Below are 6,252 nucleotides of genomic sequence, written 5' to 3' on the forward strand. Positions count from 1 at the left end.
AATGAAGGCAGTTACTGTGGTCCCAAACCTTTTGTCTAATAAAAATAAATAACCTGACGTGACCTAGATGCAAGGGGAAATGATGAGGCAGAGTTACAACATTAATAAGCTATGGCCTTGGGGAGTTTGTTTCTCAGGGCCAAGTTTCGCTCATCTTTAGAAACAGCTGTATTAATTTCTGTCCGTCCCATCTAGTTCTAACTTTCCATTGCATGCAACAGGTACCACTCAAGAAAGTACAGAGCGTGGGGTACCCTTGAGGACCCTGGACAATTATTTGGTTGTAGAGATAGGACCAGATTGATCACTGAAACAAAAAGAGGGAGAACAGAGAGGAGTATGATTAGATAATCATTTTGAGGCTGTTGAAAAAAATATTTCTAGGGCATTTATTCCTAAATTCAGATTTTGACTAGAAAATGCCTGGAAGGGAGGGTGGTAGTGTGCATAATGCATAGATTTTTGGGAAAGTATAATTAGTTTTACTTTGGTAAGTCAAATTGTTTTTCAAAGTTATCTACAGAGCTCACAATTATAAAACTGACTCCAAGTTCAGGCTGGGGGGTATTTAAAGAGCTGTGTGATATAGATGTTCTTGTTTGGAGTGTTTTTCCCTTTAACTTTCTTACCCAGGGCAGAAACAGAGTATTGCAGGTTGATATTCTTTAAATCCTAGAAAGCGCTGCACGGGGCTTGGGAAGCATGGAGGTCGAAAGCGAGCTATGCACCAGCGCCAGCCCCGGCTCCAGCTGCTCGTCGTCCACCCGGGACCGCGCCGGGGTCTCAGTGTCTGATGAGCTGCTGACAGTATATGGGACAGGTTGCTTATCAACTCCAAGCCTGATTTCAGAAAGACCTCTGCTCTTCAAACAGTTCGTGTAGAGAGGAGTCCATTATTAGAACAAGTTCAGACCTTCCTTCCACAGATGGCCCAAGCAAATGAAAAACTAAGAAAGGAAATGGCAGTTGCTCCACCAGGTCATTTCAATACTGAAAATGTCGATGGGACCCTTGGAAAAGTCATCCAGATGGATGTGGCCTTATTTGAGATGGACCATTCCGAGTTCAAAGGAAAAGACAGTTCTGAAGAGAGTTCTCAGGAGAGTTCAGAAGACAGTTGAGAAACTGAGGATGAAGATGACACCATCCCTCGTGAAGTCACCGTAGAGAACCTTAAACGTCCTAATTCGGAAGGTAGAAGAGGCAAGATGGAAGTTTTGGATGGTCCAGCAAGTAAAAGAAAGAAACAGTGAAATAACCTGAAGAGAAATAGGTGATATGTACTGTTAACTCTGAGAAGGATTGTGATTCACTGGCTGTCTTGAATTTCTGGTACCAGTGGTGCTTTTACATTTTAGAGAAAAAACTTTAAACAGATGTAATGGTTTATTTGAGCAGAGAAAAGTTTATGAATTGGTCAGCACTCAAAATGTAAGGGCATCCAGAGAGTTCTACTATGTAGGGAGGGCTGAATGCAGAAAATAAGGTGCAGAATTAATTTGGTTATAGTGAGGCCTTTGCCTTACTTGGACATGGTCTGATCTTTTGGCCTGATATTGGTTGCAGCTCATCTGTTTTTATTGAAAGATACCTTCCTAAGGTTTGTTTTTAGTTTGTTGATGTGTTGAAGTAGATTTTAGTTTGTTACATAGGATATCCAAGTACAGAGGGCAACCTTTAGGATAATGACCTCCTGCTTGCTTAACTTAGCAAATGTGATACTAGATATGTGTTATTTTTCAGAGAAACCAAAACTGGCTTTTAATTTGATTTGTAATTTTTAGTATTTAGGCATCTTCCAAGGGGAAAATAATCTATGATCTTGTGCAAGAGAGATTTAGTGTGTAGAAAGCTTAACTTTGTGCGTGGTGATGAGTGAGGGTGTTGGACTCTTCTTTTGTTCAGATGGATTTTCAGAAACAGCACATTTATCTTAAAGTAAAAATGTAAATCACACACACAAAAAATCCTAGAAAGCAAGTGACCTACTATTGTACCTGAAATACTCAGTTATATTTTAGGAAATGCTTTTTCAGTCAGAAATACGGATTTGCTTTTGCAATGTCCAGTAAAGATATATGGTATTCCTGGTTGTTCTCCTGACTCCGTGTGTAACTTTGGATATCATGTTACTTCTCTCCTTGGAAAGAAGCAATGTAAAATGCATGGAGTGTTTTAGAAAGGGCAATTCATAGACATACATTTATAGGTGCATTGATGAAGTGTGTGTGCATTACTGAGGATTTAACTTGGGCATTCTACTTCCAAGCTACACCCTCAGCCCTTTTTATTATTTAGAAACAGGATCTCACTAAGTTACTGACAGCCTCACTGAGTTGCTGAGACTGGTTTTTGAACCTGTAATCCTCCTGTCTCAGTTTCCCAAGTACGGGGATTACAAGCATGTGCCACCATGCCTGGTTAGTGAAGGTTTTGATTAGGTTTAGAAGTCTCTCTCTTTCCCTTTTCTCCTCCCTCTTTTCTCTTTTTTCCTCCTCCTCCTCCTCCTCCTCCTCCTCCTCCTCCTCCTCCTCCTCCTCCTCCTCCTTCTTCTTCTTCTTCTTCTTCTTCTTCTTCTTCTTCTTCTTCTTCTTCTCTCTCTCTCTCTCTCTCTCTCTCTCTCTCTCTCTCTCTCTCTCTGTAAATGCAGGAGATACTTGTTAGATTGTGTAATAACTGGATTGATCCTGATCTTTGCAGTTTATTGGCTGGGCTTTCTTTGCTTTGTGGTCCTCTTCGTAGAGATTTTGCAGAGTTTCTCTCTCTCTAATAAAGACCAAAGTATTGTGTAAACAGGATTCCAGGATGGAATGTGGGTGGGTTTTTTAATTTGCAAAATTTCTTCCTACATATGCCTGTTTTTTTTTTGTGTGTGTGTGTGAATACTGAGGATTGAACCTTGTGCATGTTAAGCACATGATCTACCACTAACCACACCCCAAGATCTGGATGACTTTTAAAGAAGTAAGGCCAAAAAACAATTGAGAGACAAAAGCCTTGTGTGGATTTGATATTTTCTATGTGTGTGTTCTGCCACCTGCTGGAAAAGAATCACTAAGCTTGGAAAGCTGACTGTCAAAGGAGAGGAGGGTGTGCAGCCTTGGGCCCTCCATCCTCCCAGGGCCTGGGCAGTGTATAGCAAAATTCACAAAATGCCATGATGTGCTTGGTTTTATGTTAGATCTTCATAACTGGCAGCTAGATTATCCTTGGGGATTTCCTTGTCCACCAGCTGAGCTTGGCCACCCACTTGAGGCTCTGGCTGCTTTGGGAGCCTACCTCACACCATCCTCTGCCTCATTCCTCTTGGTATCAAGTACATTAACTGGGATTGCCCTGAATTTCTTTTCACTGATTTAAAGTGGTACCAAGGCAGACATGGTGGTGCACACTTGTAATCCCAATACTTTGGGAGGCTGAGACAGGAGGATTGGATTGCAGGTTTGTAGCCAGCCTCAGCTACTTAGGCCCTCTGCAACTTAGTGAGACCTATTTGAAAATAAAAAAAATTAAATTGGGCTAGGGGTGTAACTCAGAGGTGAAATGCCCCTGGGTTCCATTCCCAGTACCACACACACAAACACTAAGACATCAGGTCCAAAGTAGGGGTCCTAGGTGGCGACCTTCATTGCGATGTCTGTATAGGAGGGCCAGCTGACCTATCCTTTCTGAGATTGTAATCTCCCTACTTCTTAGAGTTAAGATGCCCTTTTACAAAAAGGTGCTGATAATAGTGGCATTAAAACAGATATTTGTTTGGCAAAAGAAAAAGTCAGCAACTGTAAATCAGTTTCTTAATTCTCTTAAGATGTTTTCCCATCTGTGAAATACCAGAATTTGGGCAAGTGCAGTTTGCCAGTTCCTGTGGTCTCACCTTTCCTTTCATGTGACAACTTGAGCAAAAAGTGGGGTCAACAATCCTCAGTTGTAACTTTTATATTTTCTCTGGCAAATTCTCCATGGATTTTTCTGTGATGTGACCCACATAGAAACACAAAAATAATAGTGTGGCGGAATGAGGATAATGTTTCCTCCCAAACTGGGTCGCTGCTTTATAGATGAGCTTTGGTCTGTAGTAAACGCCTGGCCTGGTTTCACACCCCTTCGGATCATTTTCTTCCTTGGGAGCTCTGGATGGAATTTGACCTTCCTGGCTGGATATGTATGTGAACTCCCATGGGGCAGACTTAGATTTTTGGCAACCAGACCCTCAAGGCAACTAGAACAGGATGTGGAGGCCTAACCTCCCTATCTCTTGAAATCTCTCAGACATACAGTACTTTTTGAAAGATTTTAAAAATAATTATAAGGCATTTTAATATCTATGATTAGTTATAGAAATCTAACAACTGAAGTAATGAAACTGTCTTTTGTATTAACTACAGAAAGCATGCCCCCCCCAAAAAAGTTTTATGGTCTTAATTTAAACAAAATTATAAATTAAAAAAATAAAATTAAAATTAAAAAGCTTAAAAAATAAACACAATTATAAAGATGAAAGAAAAAAGTAGAGCTACTCCAATTGAGGCAGTTTGGTGGTTGGCTTCATGGAACCTGAATTAAAAGTGTAGAAAACAGAATTAAATTTTACTTTTGAGAAGATATTTAGTTAAAGAGGACATATAGTTTCTGAGTAGAGGGAGGCTGGGAAAATAAGTTTGTACTGAAGCCAAAACACATGCTGTCTTCATTGGATATAGATGTTCTCAAAGAATAGACTTTTTAAAAATATCTCTCTATCAATAACAATGGCTCTTAAACAAGCAAACATACTCATGATCGCAGAATGTGGGTTTCTTATGACCTACTGGCCATGTGAAGGAGGAGGACACATCCTCTTCAGTTAACTTGTCTGGGCCAAATTTTTAGAAATATGTCCAAGAAGTGATTTCATAAAATTTTTGAAACTTGGCTAAAAACCCTGGCAGATTTATATCATCTGGTAAATATTTAGGACTTGTGCATATTATTTTCAAGGAAAGGCAATAAAATGTAGAATTTTTTTCCAGCAAATATATTGAAGTGTAGCTTTTAAATCATAACTTTGCTAAGAAAATGAGGTTTTGTTTGTTCTTGCTTTCCCAGAGGGAAGAAAGAGATCTTATATTTGATAAAAATTAGGTCAATTTAATTTTTTTTATTGAAGGCGACCAGATAGATGTTTGCTATAGTCTTGTCATATGGAAGCTTCCTTTTTCATGACCTGGAAGTTTTTTCTTTTTAAAAAAATTTTCTTGCATTGAAAAGCTTATGATATTTCAGCATCACCTGGATCTTAAAATCTCAGTATGTGACTCAATAGCAAAAGGAAATGTGAATTCTATGCAGCAAGAGAATTGGAAAATAGACAAATATCAAGATCATGCCCTAGATTTCTCGGATCATAGTTTTCTGTTAATGACATCATCTTGTATTTTTTTCCCAATGGAGTTCACTTCTATCATCTCGTTTATCTTTCAATTATCTGTTAAGGTAACTGGGAGAATGATCATGCTTCTATTTTTAAACTTGGGAAACAGAATTACAGATGAAGAATTAACTTTTCTGTTCCTTATTTTCTCAATCCACTGTTCTATTGGCAATAATAATAACATAGATATCAACAACTTATATGCTGAACATTTTGCATGCACTATTTTATTTTCTTGTGAGGTAGCCATATTTTATGTTTTTTTACTTTTTATTTTTTCCAGTTGAAGAAAGAATAAAATACAGAGATTTAAAAACTTGCTGGAATTTGCCCACCCAGTGTCAGTGGCAGAACTGGGAATTGACCCAGAGTTGACTTTATGGCATGTGTTTAAAACATTATGCCATACAACCTGTCCAGTAATATTCTACAGAGAAAGCAGTTTTCCACAGGCCAGTTGAACTCAGCTGCTTGTTGCTGAGATCCTAACCTGGCTATCTTCCTCCATGTCTAGCATTGTGAGAATCAAGACATTAATTTAGACCTCCCAGGAAAGGATTTTAGAAAAGTAATAGGGTCCTGCTATTTAGTACAAGGTCATCTGTCCACTGGTAAGACCCCTCTATAAGAGATTTTAAAATAACATGATAGAGATACAGTAATGAATATATTCTCTATGTAAAGGCTCAGTAAACAGCAGCTTAGTAATTGTCCAAAGCCTAGCCAAGCAAGCAGGAGGACTCAAAATAGATATGCCTGCCAAGTATATAGGCAGATTTCTCTGAAGCTTTATTCCCACCCGAACCCTTTCCCTTTACTGTTGACTTGGCAGAGTCTCAACT

The 6,252-nt window shown here is 38.9% G+C and overlaps 1 pseudogene across 1 annotated transcript; it reads left to right on the forward strand.

Moving 5' to 3' along the window:
• The first annotated feature begins 702 nt into the window (after positions 1-702).
• Positions 703-1,253, forward strand: LOC308271205 (NOP protein chaperone 1-like; annotated as a pseudogene). The gene has a single exon. The product of its transcript is annotated as an NOP protein chaperone 1-like (transcript).
• The last annotated feature ends 4,999 nt before the right edge of the window (positions 1,254-6,252 follow it).

This window comes from Muscardinus avellanarius (assembly GCF_963383645.1).
Source record: "Muscardinus avellanarius genome assembly, chromosome: 12".
NCBI classification, from domain to species: domain Eukaryota; kingdom Metazoa; phylum Chordata; class Mammalia; order Rodentia; family Gliridae; genus Muscardinus; species Muscardinus avellanarius.